Below are 18931 nucleotides of genomic sequence, written 5' to 3'. Positions count from 1 at the left end.
CATACTATACTGTAAATTCAGAAATTATTGCGTGCATTTATATTTGGATTTTTGTCATTTAAGACTAAAATGCGATTTTAATTTTTTACGATTTTGAAATCAGTTTAATTCATATAAAATATTTCAAAATGGGAGTTTAAATTATTGCGTTTACAACTGTGTCGCAATTTTGCAAATATAAAGACCTCACAATAATTTCTGAATTTACAGTAGCTATTTAGGTAACTCAATTTTTTTCACAATATCCCTCCACACAAAATATTAATAGTTTCTTATCATCCAGCATTGTGTGATCTTATAGTCCACTTATTGGTCATTCAGCACAGAACATTGACATTATTGTGGTTTCAATATCTTTTGGTATTTTTAAAGAACTTCAAATCATTGACTGAGTGATGAAAATAATAGCTGATCCAACTTTTGTCTTTGAAGTTATTCTGGTCTTGTTTCTATGTTTTCTCCATTTATTTTAGGTGATGAATTTCAATCCTTCTGAAAAAGAACCAATAAAATCTGAAGTATACTATTAATGCAAAATTGTTTGCAAACATGTTGAAAGAATATGATTTTCAACAAAAATATAAAATACCTTGAATCATTTGGACATAGTGGAAATTATAACATTGATATCCCAAAACATTACAGTTCTATCAAATAACTTATTACCAAGTTCAAAAATACCAAATTGTTTGGTATATTGAAAATGTAAAGTACAACTTTATAAACATTTGAATGTAAAGCAACAAAATATAAATATGAATATTACTCTTTAACATACAAATGCAGTGGCGGATCCAGAACCTTTCCTAAGGTGGGGGGGGGGGGGGCGCTGACTGACCTAAGGGGGGGCCCGCTCCAGTCATGCTTCAATGTGATTCCCTATTCAACCAAATTTTTCCCACGAAAGGGGGGGCCCGGGCCCCCCAGGCCCCCCCCCCCCCCCACTGGATCCGCCTATGAAATGTATATGTTTGTGTGTGTGTATAAAAAAGAAGATGTGTATGATCTCCACAAGAGACCAAATGACACAGAAATTAACAACTATAGGTCACTGTAAGGCCTTCAACAATGAACAAAGCCCATACCGCATAGTCTGCTATAAAAGGTTCCCCAAATGACAAATGTAAAACAATTCAAACGAGAAAACTAACGGCCTAATTTATGTACAAAAAATGAATGAAAAACAAATATTTAACACATCAACAAATGAAAACCACTGAATTACAGGCTCCTGACTTTGGACAGGCACATACATACAGAATGTGGTGGGGTTAAACATGTTAGTGGGCGCCCAATCCTCCCCTGACCTGTGACAGTACAACATAAGAGCGAACTATAAAAATCAGTAGTACCATGAGAGACAAGAAAAGTTTTGAAATATGTCATCTGTCTTTGTATAGTCATGATAGTTTTAGAATGTTCCCTTTTCATTAACATTCTATTTAACGAAATATTCTTATTCTTATATAGCATGTAAGTGAATGCTGATAAATAAAAATAAACAACAACATTCTAACAATTATTCTACAGGACTAAAGTACCTGTTGCACTGAAAAAACAATGAAAATAATGTAACATTATTTTTATTCGAGAAATTTCAAACAAAATAATTATAAAATTGAGAATGGAAATGGGGAATGTGTCAAAGAGACAACAACCCGACCATAAAGCAGACAACAACAGAAGGTCACCAACAGGTCTTCAATGTAGCGAGACATTCCCGCACCCGGAGGCGTCCTTCAGCTGGCCCCTAAACAAATATATACTAGTTCAGTGATAATGAACGCCATACTAATTTCCGAATTGTACACAATAAACTAAAATTAAAAAAATACAAGACTAACAAAGGCCAGAGGCTCCTGACTTGAGACAGGCGCAAACATGCGGCGGGGTTAAACATGTTTATGAGATCTCAACCCTCCCCCTATACCTCTAGCCAATGTAGAAAAGTAAATGCATAACAATACGCACATTTATAATTCAATTCAAGAGAAGTCCGAGTCTGATGTCAGAAGATGTAACCAAAGAAAATAAACAAAATGACAATAATACATAAATAACAACAGACTACTAGCAGTTAACTGACATGCCAGCTCCAGACTTCGATTAAACTGATTGAAAGATTATGATTTCATCTTATGAATATCAGGCACAATCCTTCCCGTTAGGGGTTTAGTATCATACCATCATAACATATATGAGAAGAACATAACCCGTGTCATGCCAACAACTGGTTTTTTAATAAATGTGTTTAGTTCCGATGCAAAGACCCTATAAGTGAATCAATATTAATATGTCAGATCACTGTAAATACTTGTAGTATAAAAGTAAAGTAAATTCATATCTGTATATCAGTTACAATATTTATACAGTGAAATCTGTAAACCAATCTCATTCAGGACTGAAGTTCAAAATGCAAAGAATGTGATCAGTATTCGAAGTGAACTGCCGCTACTGCAGGGGTTCCTATGTATATTTTTAGTTGAACATGTTGAAAATACATTTATTGATTGTTGTTAAAACCACATTATTCAGTATCCTTACTATCTCGTGTGCAATGACAAGTGGTTGAACTATCTTTAAATCGCAGTAAACTGGCTGTATAATGCAGAAAAAAACTATCACGGCTGATTTCCAATCAAAACTAAACCAAAAGTTGTCCATGCAAGGGAAATAACTCTGTATACACCAAAAGGTTATTTATAAAAAATAATTTTGATATGAACACAGCTATCTAGATTTATTTATTGGACCTAATTATTTAATTAATATATTAAACTTAATAAAAAAGTACATTTTATGGCTGTATAACATTCCCTTATATTTTTTTGAAACGAATGTAACTTTCAAACCCTTGTTTGTACCTCAAATATTTCATCGTATTCCCGCAAATTATAATATACAGAATCATGAATATTCATATAATATCTATCAAAAGCAATCAGAACCTTCTGAGACTTAACAAGTTAATAGAAGGCCGTAATCGGAGGTCACCCAAAGATTTTAGTTTTACACACATCTGGGAACAATTATTTAGGGTAATTTGGAGTTATCTCCCATTGGTTTGCCATACCTATCAATAGGACAAAAAGTCACAAACAATTTGTTGACAATTGTTTGAATATATATGAATTAGATCTTGAAATATTTTCTTTTTATTACATATATTCATTTTTAATTTAAGGAAATTGCTCATAAACCTTGATAAATGAAAATGTACATTGTAATAGATTTTAAACCTGCAAAGGATATATATTTATTCACTATAATTGGCAAATTGAAGCCATTTAAGCCACTGTGAAATTGTGTTTTCATACAATCATTTGATCATTATTGATATTTATTGAATACATTATAATTACAAAGTTGCTTCATGTATAAAACTTTAAGAAAAATACAAAATAATTGTTTTCTTGTTCAAAGAAAAAAAATCTCAAAACTTAATTGTGACTTGTTGTCCTGTGACTTTTTGTCTGTGAATTTTTGACCGTGACTTTTTGTCCTGTGACTTTCTGTCCTACATTCAGATTGGATAGGGGTTTGGTTGACCCCGTCTCCTCTATCTTAGACTACTATAATATCTCAGTGATGAGCTTTATGTTTTATGTATTGTTTTATGTACAAATGTATTACCAACTTTATAAATTAATCTTTTTTGCTAGTCCCTAACAACTAACAAACTAAGAATTAGGTTACCTCTGTTTGTAATGCAAACAATTATCTTACTATACAAATCCTTGACTGGACATTACGAAAAAAGAAGATGGGATATTACAACTCTCCACAAGAGACCAAATGAAACAGAAATTAACAACTCAAGGTCACCGTACAGCCTTCACCAATGAACAAAGCCCATACTGCATAGTCAGCTACAAAAGGTCCAGAAATGACAATGTAAAATAATTCAAACAAGAAAACTAACGATCTTATTTATGTACAAAACTAAAGATGGAAAAACAGATATGTTACACATAATCAAACGACAATCACTGAATTATAGGCTCCTGATTTGGAAAAGGCACATACATAACGAATGTGGCAGGGTATAAGGAACTATGAAAATGTTTAGTTTTTGTGGTTTGGTCTATTTTCCGGATACTGTAAGCAATAATGCCCCTTTATTTAGTGAATGGAATGATTGTAGGATGCACATGTCTGTCTGCCATATTTTATATGACCTTGACCTCATTTTCATGGTTCATCATGTTCATTGGTAAATGAAACACTGCATTGTTTTGTCAGTTTATCATATGCTTAAAGTTACAGGTAGATTATATTTGGTGGATATGTAACAATTGTAAGATGTGCATGTCTGTCTAGCAGGTTCATATAACCATGACCACAAGCAACAATTCAAACTTCAAATATATATACCAGACTAATTTATAAAATAAAAAAATTATGAAAAACAAAAATGACATTTATGAACCAACACCAACCAGTGAACTATGCACAAGCTCCTGGTATTGGGTTGATATAAAAATCGGAAGATGGCTAACCCGTGTTAAAAGAGAGCCATATCTCTTGCATGTTAAAGACACCCTTGTAGATTTCGAAAAAGAGTAGGCTAATACCGCTACAAGGCAGCACTCGCACCCGCAAAGTGGAAAAGTGGAAAGGGATTAATATAAGTTGCAAGACTTGTTTCCCAATCCACTATAAACTAAAAATAGGAAGCAGTCTAATATCCAATAAGACTTTTCTGCAATAGGGATCAAATGACATTTAAGGAGGCTCGAGGGTATACATTTGTTTTCATAACTAATCTTATTTATAACTTTGTAAGTTGTTACTTTATCATATGGTATAAACATTATTCAAAACAATCAATTTATTTTGTCCCCAGATGACTTATAAAATATATTCATTTGTATCATTGTAAAAGCTCCAAATTATCTCCCTTTGGTGCAAAAATGCCATTTTTCTGCATTAGAATTGTATTATCTTTTTTAACTTATTGGTCATGTCGGTGACCTATATTTTTTATTAAGCTGTACTTAAACTTAACTATTATAAAATTTAAGCCATTTCTGTAATTAATTATTTTTTCATTTTGATATTACCTCTATTTCTCCTATTAGTTTAACAGAAAAAAGGTACCTTTACAAAAATGTATGTTTTTTCAAAGGCGAATTATGAGCGTAAATGAACGGTGACCCCATTTTTTTTTTTATTATTTTCTTTTTTTTTTTAAGTATTAGATAAAGTTCATTTATAGAAAAATATAGTGAAATCCTATATTAAGAAAAAAAAATTGATTTAGACTCGTGAGCCCCCTTAAATTAACAAAAATAGTTCACTGTACAGCCTTTGACAATGAACAAACCCTATACCTGACAGTGGTTTTAACATCAGCACAACATTTGAACAAATTGTAAACATTTGTTGCAATGGGCTTAACTCAAAAGACTGCAACAAGGAACCAAACAACAACCGGTAATATGTAAATCATAGAAACAAAGCACTGAAATAAGAGTACTAACAATAAATATTTAAATGAAAGTTTATTAAAATGTTCATAAATATGATCAAATAGCCATTTTATTGCTGTATTTCTCTTCACTGATAATTTTTAAGTTTTGTGTATTTGTAGGTCAGACATCTCAGTTTTCATGGTCATCATTCAACAGATCAATACTGAACAGAAATTTTGAAGTTGATATGTTTCTCCATAGTGCAACTTTTTTTATTAATTTAAAATGGAACGTGTTTTTTCTACATTTATTAGAAAGAGGAAATTTCAACATAATGACTATAAACAAAAAGGAGTCATATCACCAAGATCAAAGATGCACAAGAACTTCATCATGTAAATCCACCAATGTAATAATCAATTGAAAAAAGGAACAAATGAAAAAAATATTGGTATGTTGTTGTCCAAATAAACTTGCTTTGACTTCTGATTTGAATCGCTCCATCCAATAAAGATGTATGGAGGAAGATCTTTGAAGAACAGATTGAAAAAATGTTTTGTCCACGAATTGCAGGAATATTCTAGTGGATGAAATAATTTATTGACTTGACTCTTATATAGTGGACTGAATAATTGTACATATAGCAAGCAGTGAAAAAAACTAAAACTTTAACAGAAAAAAGTGTTTATATTATAAATTTGCAAATATAAGCATAATATTATGTACACCACAAAGGTATATAATTCAAATTGTTTGCATACATTCATGTATTGCAATGAAACTATAACAAAGAAAACCTTACCACATGAAAACAGTAAACTATTCAGTCAAAATATGAAATATTTTTTTCAGTTCTATTTTTCATGATAAAATAAACAAGACAAAGATTTCAAAACAATATTTTTTCATTTATTTAGACATGTAATCATTTTGTTTCAGTGAAAGGACTTTGACTGTAAATATTATTATACATTCCAAAATAAGAATAATCTTTATTGTCATATAAACAAATAAAAAACATGTTTTTGACAAAATGAAAAAAAAAATATATATATATAAAAAATATAAACTTTTTACTACCACACAGCATTCATTGTAACATACACATTACTGTATATTTATATCTATACATTTATAATTTGAATCCCATAGGATTTTATTTTGTCCCATGGGATATTAAAAATCCCATGGGATTTTTTTTCCCATGGGACAACAAATATCCCATGGGATTTTGCCCTGTCCCATGGGATATTGAAAATCCCATGTTTTTATAAATCAAATAGCAAATTAAATATAATAGTAACAGTAGAAAAGTAATGAAATTATTGAATCCCATGTAATTCCGCACATTTTGGTTATACACATGACACTGTAGCTCTTATTTGAGGCGGCGGCGGATTTGCAAATGAGTGTTTTGCAAATTTAAAGTGTCCTGTGTTAATAATTGGGAGCATTAAGTCGCAGAAATAATTAAGGACAGTCTCTTTATGTAAAGAATATACCACATTGAGCTTTCTGAACTTTCTTCTGTCTTCTAGCAATTTCCGGACTATTTCGAAATATGCATGTAGCTTAACGACTGACATATACGTATGCATATTCAATAATTACATGTAGTATAATCCAGGTTAGATTTAAACGATCAAGTTTATTTCTTTATAATGCATAATTGGGACAAATTCGTTGTTCAAAATTATTTTCCAAGTGTTATTTAGAATTCAAATATGCATAATGAAAGTAAATTTTACTATTATTTATTGAATGAATCAAAATTCAGATCAAATCCGCTGAAAGAAAATAAAACCGGGGAATGACACTCATTTTTGTTGAATTTGGGTTTGACTGACCTTAATTGATATTTTGTTTTAAAATAATAAAAATGAACCTTAAATAAATACTAGTAACAACAAGGATTTGTATAGTAAGACTTACTATACAAATCCTTGGTAACAACAATACAGGGCCCAGTTTCACGAAGCTGTCTTAGGACTAAGACATGTCTTAGGATGGTCTTACGACATATCTTAATCCTAAGTGGGTTTCACAAAGCGGTCCTAAATTAGGACATCTCTTAAAGTTGGTCATAAAGTTAGGACAACGCGAGAGGTGTCTTATGATGGTCTTACGATAGTTATACGTTTATTTATATAAATTACTCTCATTTTTTATATTAATTTTGAAAAAAAATATCTTATTATTATCTAATTATCTATTCTCCTGTTCCTGCTTAAAACATATATACATTGACGGATTATCAGGATTTGTCAACAATGAAAATTCGATGTATTGATATAAAAATTGCACGATTTTATCTCTTAACCTTTTATAACCAATAAAGTCGAAATTGAATTCAACTCACTTGTACCAAAACAATGTCATAATTTTATATTCTTTTTTCTTAATTTTGCATTGAAAAGTTCATATTTATATTGATGTATTGTTTAAAGATAATTTATATATAAATTACTTGTATTTTTTTATATTTATTTTGCAAATTATGTCATTATATTAATCAATACGTTTAGAATAATTTATGGTAAGACATACCACATTTACATGATTTTTTTCCGTAGATCATATTTATATTTAAAAATTTAAAGAATTTGCGACAGGTTTAGGATGTTTTAGCTAAGATGATCCCAAGACAACTTCGAGACGAGGTCTGAATGATATGTCCTAGGATAGTCATAAGAGGATCATAATACATGTCCTAAGATATGTCTTATGACATGTCTACGGATAGCTTCGTGAAACCGGCCCCAGGCTTATAGTATTTTGAAGCTTTTTTGAAGTGTTAAAATATAATAAACCAGAGACAAATATAGCTTGTAATTTATGTCTCTAAATGAACGAATGATAATTTTTACGAATAGAAAGAAAAAGCAAGTCTGTCCGAAAAGTGATTGTCAATTTGATATTTCAAAGGAAAATGTATAACTATAGTGTGATCATTGTAAAATTAAACCAGAATGCGTAGAAATGTCTCTGCATTTTTATAACAGTCACAAGTCACTTCTTAAATTAAAATTCAGCGATCGATTAAAAATGCATGCAATAATATTTTGTAAAAAGTGATCGAGATGCACTTATCAGGTAATTCAAATAATCGGACCCTTATATTTTTTTCCAGAAAACGTTAAAGTTAATATCAGAGCCATATAATACACGTTTTATATCTTTGACTATTATGCTAGTACTAGTATAATTTTCTCAGGTTATATTCTCCGTTGATATGCATCTTTCTTTTAACGTCTTTAAAAGTCTTGTTTTTCTCTAACACTTTAGAATAGTATATCGGGACTGCTTCCGAAAGTATTCTTTCAAAATGCAAATTTAAGTTTTAGCCTTTAAAACTTGTATGTCAGATAATTTGACCACATGACAAGAAATTCTACAATAAACATTGGTCACGCACGACAGATTCCGATGTGAGACAGTCACACGTGCCGTTACAATAGCCAGTGTACACGCATCAGCGCACACATGTATGTCAATTGATTGGAGGAATGTTACCGAAAACACGCCTACCTCAAACTAATACCCAATCAAACGCCTTTACCAGAAACATAGATAATACATGGAGATTTGGTTGCGTATTCAACATTTGAAAAAGTTTATCAACTCTTAGTTCGAGCTAAGAAGCAAAGAATATGCCCGAAATGCAAGTTTCCGAATAAATTTCAGCTATCTAGTGATGAAAAAATACAAATTAAAAAAAAATACAAATTAAAAGTTTTTCGAATTTTTCTCTATGTATAAGCTTGTAGTCTAAGTAGTCTATTCCTTCAAAAAAAATTCACCAGCAATCCAAAATATGATAGATCATAAAATACAAATCTAACAAGACTCTCAAAGGTGTTTGCCAAAAATTATTTGAAATAAAATATTTTTGTGCAGACGAGTAGCAACATTGCATTATATAATTAGCATGAAAAGTAAATTTGACCAAATGATCGAATGAAAAAAAAACTTTTAACAGAGAAAGTGCACATATTTCTAGTGGCGAAAACCACGCATATCCAGGTTACGTCGCCGAAAAAAAAAGTATATTAATAATAATAATTACGAAGTCAATTTTATAAAGTTATAGGGTTCAAGTTAGAAAGAATCTTAACCACGATTCATGTTTTCCCATGTATAGAGATTAAAACAGATTTATGATTTTTATTTTTAAATTAAATTTTAAAATACAAAAGCATGGCTCTGATACTTGACAGTTCAGCGAACACTATTACACGATGCTATTTGGTCGAAAACAAAGGTGAGAGATTCAAATTGTAAAATCAACTGCTGGACGGTAGATTTGTTTTATCATCAATGCAATTATTCAACGATAATAGAAGACTTATGAGTGTACAAGTATGACAAAAATACTTTTACTTTATTGTTTTTTTTTTATCAAATGGAATGCTTGTTAAATTGTTCCAGTCATGGTTACAAAAACTAGTAACTGTCAATCCATTGCGATATTTCATAGGGTTCATTCAACCTCGGTACGCCTAAACACTGCTAAGGACTGCGATTGATATTTAATGCATACATTTCAAATTTGATAGAAAAATAATCATAAATAAACAAGATATTCAACATTATTTAGGCACGTGCCCGTTTTTCTTTGATATGCCGAAAATCAATGAACCGTTTGACATGTGCCATATGACATAACAACTGATTAAACAATCACAATCTTTTTTATTTCAAATGTTGGCATAGGTTGAAGACACCTTTCATAGCTCTTTACAAATTCTGAAAAAAAAAAAAAAATAATAATGTTCCAATGAGAATAATTTTAGTTCCCATGGGAGGAATAAATGTTCCTAAGGGAAAAAGGTGTTCCCATGGGAATGGTCCGAGATTACTCTGACGTCCATTGGTTTTTTTGCCAGACAAGCTGGGGCCGTGGGACGTCAGAGCTAAATAGATGCGCTGCTTCGTCGCTTCTGCTGCCGACTGACGGCCTTGGAATTATATTAATCGGGCATCAATCTGTTCATTTTTCATTTATCTCTTCATTTATGTAAGTTTCACTTACGTGCCAACCTTTATTTTCTCATCATTAGACAGTTTTCACAGTGACCCATCGATTTCGGCATTTTGCCTTTCTTTTTCAAAGATTATCACGTGACCATGAGAAAACAGTGATAATTTATGCAAATGACCATAATGTAACACTTCGTTCATTTACGATGCAAGTTATCTAAATGTCCGAGAGCTTCCGATTGTAACGTGGTCAGAACTAAATGCTTCATACCTATCTCCTGTAAAGGAGGTGAAAAATCATGGTTGGCTACTAAATGTTAATCATCGATCTCCTATAAAGGAGGTGAAAAAATATAAATACATGTATTTGCATATTTTGAGTCTCGAGACCACGAACTCTCTCGTTACTTGACGTCCATTTGAAAGTGAAAGTCAAAATGCCGAAATCGATTGGTCACTGTGAAAACTGTCTAATAATGAGAAAATAAAGGTTGGCAGGTAAGTGAAACTTACATAAATGAAGAGATAAATAAAAAAATGAACAGATTGATGCCCGATTTATATAATTCCAAGGCCGTCAGTCGGCAGCAGAAGCGACGAAGCAGCGCATCTTTTTGGGGTGGGCAAATATCCACTTTTTGATATGGGACGAGCTCTGACGTCCCACGGCCCCAGCTTGTCTGGCAAAACAGCCGTTGGACGTCAGAGTAATCTCGGACTACCATGGGAAGAAAAAATAGTTCCCTTGGGAATTATTAAATTTCCCATGGGAAATGTCCTTTCAATCAGCTGTGGTGACAACAGTGACAACGGTGACATGATAGGACATATAGGGATTTTTTAGTAAACCGACAAAGTCAGATTTGCCAATTCTGGAATGGCAAATTTGTCCCACACAGTGCTCTTTATTAGTATACATGTAAGTTTCCTGACGTATAAGCGCCATTGAGAATGAGCTCCAGAGAAAGCAGACAAGTAGCGTTTCGTTGGTTTGTTTGTAAGGAAAGGAAAGGATATGCAACCACTTGTACAGATAAACGACAGAATTACCATACAATATAAAAAAGAAGATGTGGTATGATTGCCAATGATACAACTGTCAACAAGAGACCAAAATGACATAGACATTAACAACTATAGGTCTATTTATAGTCAACACAATCAGAAAGAGTTCCATCGTCGGACGGGGAATATGAAGGCTTCAAAGAATGGACAACAGACATGTCTGACTCTGAACAGTTAGTAAACACGAACTATCGTCATCGACCGCTTGTTCATGATATTTGAAACTGCATGCATATACGTTTATGATTGTGATGAGTTTTTGCTTCTGATGAAAACTTAATTCCTGCATGGTTATATCTTGCCATACGTTTAAATTGGTTGGTAGGTTATCACTCAAAATATTTATTTTTAAATCCTGTTTGTGACATGTAGATTCCCTTCAATACCGAAATTTCGTCTATATATTTCACATGTGTATAACACGGAGAAGCTCTGAGGGTACATTACTTCCATTTTTTGGGGGTGTGAACCATCGATGTTTACAGCAATATCAAAGAATAAGATGATGATGGTAGAAAGAACTATGGGCATCATGTGGCAAATATTACATGCATATCGGAGCATGAGTTTTCAATCTGTATGAAAAGATTTTCAATACAATCAAAGTCAATAATAAGAAGGATTGTTTACATGCTATACTCTCGTACTAGTGTAACAGGGTTCTCGTGTCGTTCACCTTTGTGGACACACATCTTTTTAGCGATGTGTAAGAAAAGAAGACAGAACCAATTTAATGTCATATTTCCTTTTTTTAAATATAACTATAAGTCTTTTATCTGGCAAGAACACCCCTATTTAGCGGACAAGCAGTCAAGTTATTCTTTTTGCTGTTACTAAATATACCAAGAAAGAAAATAAATCCCGAAATTAATTTGAAACTTTGATACTCAATACTTTTCCAGCAAAATATTCACATCCCTTGGGACGTCCAGTGGCATATATATAACATGCATGTCGGATGTTCACATTATAATACATTATACCCAACAATTGTGATGACGAATTCCTTCCTTTGTTCGAGAACAATTTTATTTAAATATAAATCTGTGATTTTACTTTGTCCATTACTTCGACGAACCAGAGCAAGTTAAATATCGACTTGTATTTAATTCAAATTGGTTCTCTTCTTCTTCTGTTGGTATACAATAGTCCATCGACATCCCATGATAACATACTGTTGTCATACGAGGACTAGTCTCTTTACAAAACTGTTAACCCAAATTAAACAAAATGCATGTTTCTTTCTTATTTGTTCAATGTAAAAATGTATATAATTTTAAATTGCAACTATCTATAGTCCCGTAACTTTCTATCAAGCCGTATAAAAGAATGGTCATTAAGTGCGTATATTTTTGTTAAATCAATATTTCTTGTATGTTTCAAACTGTCCTTCACTTTTGACAAAGAGTACTTAAATTTCCCCATTGGAAAAAATGGGTAAGCAGATTTTTATTTTATCAAATCTCTTTTTTTTTTGGAATTATTTAGATTTTTATAAATAATATTCTTTACACCAGAAATGTTATTTATAAACAGTAATGACTAGTATATATCACTATCGGACACGCAAGACAGATATGTATATTATCAAATGATTATACACCTGATAGTTTAAAATGGAAAGTTTCAAGTTTTAGGTCCTGTACACTGATGGATACGCTCAGAAGTGAAATGATGCATGAACTTGCAAGTCCGACAGGAAATCGCTTGAATACCTGGACGTGTCACCTCACAATACATTTGGGAGTAATACCTTTAGCCATGTTGGTGATCAGACAAGGGAAGGTCTGAATTTATTTAAATAAGTTTATTACATAAAAGAATTATGAGCAAATTAGATTTTTGAAAACAATTTTCATGGAACGTCAGGGGTAATACTTGTACAAGTTAATTTTATTTACTTTACATATAAGTAAATAAATAATGTTTGAATAATTTCCCCTTAATTTTGTCTGTAGTGTTTTTGTTGATTGCTGTTTATCATATATTTGTTTGTTTGTAGCTCGTGTATACTAGTATAAATCAAGTTGTCATCATTGTTGGGTTTCTCGTCTGAATTTTTTACATTAACTCTGTTAGATGCCTCTTTCCAAGCCGAGCCTTTTATAGGGTGCTCATTATGAAATTTAAGTTTTTGGTCATTGCTGAAGGGTGTGCAGTGATCTATTGCAAAGTGACTAACTAGAAAATCACTTGGTCTACATGGTTTATGGTTTATAGTTATGATAGTCGCCTCATCAAAATTCATACCCAGTGGCGGATCCAGGGGGAGGGCCAGCGTTCCGGGGAGTTGGAACCCCCCATTTTTGTCGATCAATGCATTTGAATGGGGACATATAGTTGGAACTCACCCTTTGTCCTCGGCTGGGAACTCCTCTTTTTAAAATGGCTGGATCCACCCCTGATACCATATCTCCTTAGGCAAAAATAAAAATTATGTTTGTTTCCCCCCCCCCCCCCCCCCCCACCCGGGTCTAAAAATTTTGTTCCATAAAAAAATCGAAATTATATTTCATTCCCAAAAATCATGAAAATAATCTTTTCTATTTTTGAAAAGTGTTGAAGGCAAAAGGATTGATAATCTAAAAAAAATGCACTCAAATTGAGCACAAACAACTCAAAAGATTCGCTGACTGGACAAGTCAATCCATTCATGTAACCATGCTATTACAGCCAGTTAAAAAAAATTAACCTGCCTTCCTGGTCTGTTTACAAGGGTAGACCTTTGGGATCGGAAACAGACATTCTTTTAAATGTGGCCTTATTCATGATTTTTTTATTGAAATTCTGTAATAAGAAGATTTTATTAGTCTATAAGTATCACATATACTTTACATTATCAATAATCCATTAAAATGAAGTCCAGTCAAAATAACCATGCCAGACAGATATGACAGATAATGTACAATTTACAGTTCTTCCATAACCCAAATTTTTATAACCGTTTATAGTAACAATGGTAACAGAGAAAAAGACTAAACATAAAAACCATGAAAATGGTGCCATTGTCAGATGAAATCAGCCAATCAAAATTGTCAAACATGTACACCTTACATTCGTTCCATATGCCAAAAATAGTGATCATATGTTACATGTACAATGTCATGAATGTAACTTATAGCTTCTGACAAGGACGTATAACTAACAATGATTCGTCTCTCGCGGTATCTCGTTAAAATATCGCATATCGTAAGACTTGTTTTGTATACAAGTAATAGTTTTTCTAGAAAGCTTGTCGTATTTTAGATGATTGTATTGAGACAAGGACGTATAACTAATATACGTCCTTGATTGAGATCAGTGTTTTTGAAGTTCAAAAATAAAAAAAAAATATTTTCACTAAATATGTCTTACATGGCCGTTAAAATCGTATAAATTACAAAGTTTTTACATTTTTATTAAGGTAAATGTTTTCTAGAAACACTGATTAATTTGATTAAAACCTTATTTAGTTTGAGATTTTACATTCCTAATTCTTGTGATGATTCATAATTAATTATAATAAAACAAATGATTAGTCCTGATTGTATGTTATTCGTTTAATATGAGCTTGTGCTGTTTCCTTTCTACTATTTTTACAGATGTAAATTGTTTATTTAATGAGCTTCTGTGGTTTCCTTTCTACTATTCAATTAAGAAAAGCTATGACCCAAACTACACTAAAAGAGTCATTGTCTACTTTCAAAATGACCAAAGCTGATTTGAGAAAATTAATCTTGAGAAATATACACGAATATGTCATAAAAAGAACGAATTGCAAAATATGCTATTGACTATTTGATTTGAACTCTATTAACATGTCAGATTTTTTATCTTGGGACAATGATCTTTCAGTAAAACTTTTTATACAGCACTGTCAACATCACTATGCAATATAGCAAATGACCCATTTGTTGTTACTCCTCACGAGATTAAAGATTTATGTCAAAAAGTACTTTCAATATTTTTACAATTGATTTTAGATGACATTATTGGAGAAATTATGTCACAGATGACCAAGGTGCAAAAACACAACTCAGAAAAAGAGCAATCACAACTTAGTGGCAATGACCAATCTATTCTGTTCTACATACATGTAGCTGGATATATTGTGTATAAGTTCTTTTTGTAAAAGATTTTCTATGTACAGTGTGAATAAACTTGGTGTAATTTCAAACTTTACAATCAAATCAGATAGTCAGAATTTTGTTACCAAATGGTACAATATTCAAGACCGTGGTGGTCTCCAAAAGCCATGTGACACTTTGTTTCTGCTAGTACGTGAAATGGAACTGATTGTTCGCAAAACTACCAGCACAGTCCTAAGTGCAAATTCTCTCTTAACTGAACCCTTGATGGAAAATATTATGAAGTTTCATGATCAAATACTTGAAACATTCTAATGGAAAATGAAGAGAGTTCAATTGTTTGAGCCGTAACAGAAGACATTATCAATTTATTTCTAAGAATACGTGGTGTTGCTGTTACCCGACTTCAGCGTATAATAAGACCAGTAATTCTACCCAAATGTCATCCTTAAGTTTGAGACGGGCATTGAAAGACATAACCAAAAACTAATAAGAAGTGGTTAACAATAAACTGTAGATTGTAGTGCTTTTTCATGGATTTATCTTGTTTTTTGTTTAAATGTGTCTTCCCTGATCATCATATTTTAGTGTTGATGTTCATGTAATTTTAAGAATCTTTTAAAGAACAACTTATTGCTGCTAAATACTGGGTTTCACTGAAATGTTGATTTTGTGCTCATATCTACCTGATTATTTGTATTAAAAGAAGTAAAACATTCATGTGTTATTTTTATAAAACTAAGTCAGCTAAGACCATGACTATCAATTGTTGAATTGAGCTATAAGGTGTTTCATCATTGGTAAACAATGCACTTTTGTTCATTGTGTATAGAATTATTATAGATAATGCTTTAGTTGTTGTTGTTGTTGAGAACATTTGGTCAAATTGGATTTTGTTCATTTTTTTAGCCACATGATTAGGCTGGATTTTCATCTTTTCATTATGTAAACTTTCGCAAGTTTGGTCTTTGACAGTAAGGTATATACAGTACATGTATTGATTTTGCTCATTGTTGACAGCCATACAGTAACCTTCAAATCCAGTTATGTACTTTTACATTATGGCAATTACATGTCATCTCCTGTTTTTACTTGTATCATCTTTAGACTATTTTGTGAATAATATGATTAATATTGTTCATATTTATCATCCATAGTTTTGCATGTGTACTAGAAACTTGTCATCAATGTTGTCACATAAAAGGCAGAGGGTGAAACTCAAACAAAAGCAATTTAGATTTAAATCTATTTATCTCAAACACAACATATATTACATATATACATGTATACACAAACAGTGTAACTCTTTAATTTAGACACTAGTCCCTCAATACTTGTTATGTTGTCATACACACTTGGCAATCATAACCATATATCATGTTCTCTACTAAGGTCGAAGCCGTGAACATATAACTTTGCTGAAAAATCTTTGTTGATTAGGATAGTTAATTTAACATATACACTTTTAGTTGATGGATGATGTTCTATAATTTGCAAGTGCTCACTGGAAGCAGAATTATATATATATGGGAAAGTTGGACTAGTACAAATTGTCTTTTTCAATGCCTTGTAAGGGTCTTCTAGATCTGAAGATATTACACATTCTTTTTGGCATTCAAGTTTAATATATTGATTAACATCAATTTCTTCATCTAAACAAAGTTCTGCCACTGTTTGGTTATCAGACAAATATGAATGATCCAAAGAGACTGAATCCACACTGGTGCATGTAAGCTCTTCTGTTTCAGATGTTAAAAAACCCAAAATGGAGCTCTAGTCAATAGATATAAACAATTCACCAAAGTATAATCTAAATATTGATTACACTGTTTTTGAGCTAGTGTCCGACATGCTGACAACAGACAACGTTATACCAAAAATTAATATGGGCGTATAAAAAAACTATTTATATTATTTAAATTGTAATTTTTGCAAGTTGTACATTGTGACCTGGAGTTAAGATTTATTGATTATTTCACTAAAATCATTCGATTAAAGCATACAAACACCAACAATGACCAAAACATGTATATGTCAACCTGGAATAATATATATTTCATACCAAGTCATATTTTATAACAAATTCAGTGTGTCAAAGTGTGTTAACTTTAATAAGTAAACCAAATGCTTGTTTCAAATTGCTTTTAGCAAGTGCTGTGGGGAAAAAATGTACATTGATACTTGGGAATTAAGGTACTGATACTGTGATCACCTGTTTCTGAAGTGTGTGAGTATTGCATATGAATGTTGAGTCTGTAGATGTTGTTTTAAACATTGATAATTCCAGTTCAGGACTGTATCACTTTATAACACTGGATGTTGACCTTGACAATCCAGAGAAGCTGCGTGCTAAAACCTATTATGCAAACCCCGACCGCACTAATTATCGTTTCTTAACACAATTATTCTTTTTTATCATTTTTGATATTGCATGAGCATGATGAGGGACCCTGATAACTGAGACAGAAGTATAAGACAAATAAAAAATATAGATATAGGAAGATGTAGTGTGAAATCCAATTAACAATTTATAAAGGTAAACCTTCAACATGGAGTCTTGGCTCACACTGAACAACAAGCTATAAAGGGCCCCAAATTTACCAGTGTAAAACCATTCAAATGGGAAAACCAACGGTCTATCTATGTTTTATGCCAGATAGGAGGCTTAATTTTACCCAGTAAGCTCAAAAGCATGTAAGGAACAAAAGACCATTAAAGTACATTTTGTTTACTATTTCTATATTGACTCTGGAGCTGCTAATAAACTGCATTGCCCCGGTTCAGATATTTTGAGAACGAAAAAAATGAAAATTAATATTAGCAAAGAAAGGCTCAATATCTATTTCATTTTCCAAAATAGGAATCTAATTTTTTCTCTGCAAGTCTAAATATATTTAATGTAAGGAACAAAATAACTTTAATGCATTTTTATGCAATGTGCATTGACCTTATACCTACAAACTAGCAGCTCTGCTTTGATAGGTAGATATTATGAAACAAAACAGAGCTGTTAAACAATTGTTCATTTTGTAGCTCAATATTTAATAAAATACTCAACATAAGAAGCTGAAATTTGCTATGCAAGTGTAAAAAGGTCTAAGAAATGGGAAAAAATAATGCAATATGTGATTGTGTAGCCTATATTCAACAATATAGCTGCAAAATAGCATACCTGCTCTGATTGGTTAATAATTGACAAAAAAGATGGAGGGGGTGAAATAACTTCAATATTTGACTAACCACTTAACAAATAGAGTTGAAACTTGCTATTTAAACGTAAATATAAAACAGGCAAGGAACTCATTCAACCTAGATCGTTTTTTAACACCAAAAATGCAACTTTAGCTGAAAAAAATACAAGGCCATTCTCCATGGAAGTCGCCATTTTGTTTACTGAAAAAGGGC

The sequence above is a fragment of the Mytilus galloprovincialis genome, chromosome 6 (assembly GCF_965363235.1).
Source record: "Mytilus galloprovincialis chromosome 6, xbMytGall1.hap1.1, whole genome shotgun sequence".
Lineage (NCBI taxonomy): Eukaryota > Metazoa > Mollusca > Bivalvia > Mytilida > Mytilidae > Mytilus > Mytilus galloprovincialis.
This window is presented reverse-complemented; position numbering follows the sequence as displayed.